This window comes from Suricata suricatta, chromosome 3, assembly GCF_006229205.1.
Source record: "Suricata suricatta isolate VVHF042 chromosome 3, meerkat_22Aug2017_6uvM2_HiC, whole genome shotgun sequence".
NCBI lineage: Eukaryota > Metazoa > Chordata > Mammalia > Carnivora > Herpestidae > Suricata > Suricata suricatta.
Window position 1 is genome coordinate 28,424,122 of NC_043702.1, and position 2,525 is coordinate 28,426,646.

The following is a 2,525-nucleotide window of genomic DNA, read 5'->3' on the forward strand; positions in this document are numbered from 1 at the left end:
TTATTCTGATTCCTTAAGTATTCCCAGAAAAACTTTCTAACATGAGGAGAAAGTAGAGACAAATTTCAGTATTTGATAAATTTTATCTTGATAACTTTGAAAACAAATTTACTCTTTAAACTGCATTATAAAAAATACATTAGTCTTCACATTAGCTTTACATGGAAATATATACTTGCTTGAATATTTAAATATAGTTTCTCTTTACCAAAAAGTGTCACTCAGAGCCCTAATTACACAAATAATTTAAATTCACAAATGCAAAACACACTTCACACAATATTGTCCACATACTGTATAACTTGGGACAATTATAATAAAAATCTATGCAAGATACTGAACAAGGACAAGATTAATAAAATATTTATTGTGGTTATAATTTGATTTTTTTACTATTAAAAGAATTTAATGCATTCTTGAATACACAAAAAACATCCAACTGTTTCATCTAATCTGCAAATTAAGCCAAAATATATTTTGACAAAGGGGCACATCTTGCATCCTACCAAATTCTGAAAGTAATTCATTTCTAATTTAATTTAAATTATAATTTTTACAATTTCAAGTTTTCAAGCTTGTCTAAAATAATGATTACAGGAACTCATAAACATTTCCAAAATGTTAAAAAAAATAATTAGGACTGTATTATACTTTGATATTTTTAGTAATATAAATTTTAAATATAAACCTTTTTTTCCCTCTCAAAAAATGGTATTTAGAAGTTTCCAATGTGAAAAAAGTAATAAAACTTTTTAACTGCTTTTGATCAATTGAATTAGAAGAACTGTCCTCTCTACATGATGTAATCACAACAGATACGATACATCATAATTATGGAGTACATTATTTCTATGTGATCTCTTGCTTTTTAACTTAAGCCAAAAGCATCCAGAATGCCTACTAATAGTACATAAGGAAATTACCGTGTCTAATCTATAGGCAAAAAAGACACCAGTACCCACAAATAGAATAATTTTACATATTAGCTGCTAGTTTACTTCCTGATCAGTAGGACAGTTTTCTTTCTAAATGACAATTGGAGGATTATTTTAAACTAGTGGCCTATAATGTTGTTTTAAAAACAGAGAATTAAAATATGTTTGTATAGGAGGCAGGGTTGACCTTGCTTTGCAACTAAAAATATAAACATTTGTTCATTTTTTTCAACAGAATAATTGTTTTAAATTTGGAAGTAAAGAAATTACAACAGAACACCATCGTAACATACCCACAGGTTAAAAATGGCCCCTGAAATAAAACTACATTTATACACCAACTGTTACACTATATTTCATTAATTCTAAAGTAACACATTTTTATCTCTGAAATCATGGTACACTGATCTAGTTTCAATAAAATATGGTTTATACAACAGAGTCGAAATTCAGGTTTCCTTTAACATTAATGATAGAATAGGATCCAGGATCCTTGTCTTAACAGGATAATCGGACGCATCTGTACCAGCTCAACCAGTGTCCCTGAATAACGGACCTAAACATATTCTGAGTATCTCAGACTCAAACTGCTTATCTTAACATCTTTTGTTTGAACTATTAAAATCAGATAGAGAGTTTAAGGAAAGTCAAACTACTGTACAAATATGTAGTGTAGTTTTTCACTTGCAAAATTGGCCTCCACAGTAGGTTATCGGTTTTATGAGATCTTTTGAAAGAATAAGATTACAAAGTTTGTTAATGACAACCATTAATGGTCTGTCCAAATTACCAACCCAGTAGTTTCAGTTCAAGTTGTTACAAAAAGTGATATGGTAGTGGCTGAAATATTTTTAAGAGGTAAAGCCATGAGATAACCCAGATTTTAATAATAAACCGCCAACACTTCAGGTGGAGGGGAATAAAGGTGGTAGAAAACATTAATTACACTGGCAAGATCATTTTCCCATTAAGATCTAATAATGCTAAGGAAAAACCTACAGACATTGTATATGTGCATGTGTACAAATAAGGAAAGTCAGAGACTTGCAGATCCGATTTAAATGAACCAGGAGGGGTTTGTGTTTATGTATATAAAATCACTAGGCAGTTTTTAAAAACTGGATTAAAGAGTATGGAATCTCATTTTCTTGAATGCTTTTAAAAGTAAGATAAATTATATTTTGTTTCTGATTATTTAAGTCAACCTCATTCAAAAGTTGAGATAATTTATTATAGTTTCTTAATTATCCAGTTAGAATATGGTATTGACAATGCCACTCTGAAACACACAGAATATAAGGACATACTCATTTGTTCCAATTTTTAAAAAGTAAAAAAATAAGATAGCATTTAATGTTTGCCACGTTCATTTTTGCAATATTAAAACCTGCTGACATGAGATACAATTATAAAAAATAAATAAGAGGGACATGATTTGAGGGGGGGAAATGTGTACTATGTTAAATTAGGGATATAAATTAAAATGAAGTTTTTCTACAGCATATGGACAAAAGATGTGTCTGAATCTTTAAAAAAAAAAAAGACCTGAAACACGAATTTTAAATGAATTATAAAAGTTCTGAAAAATAA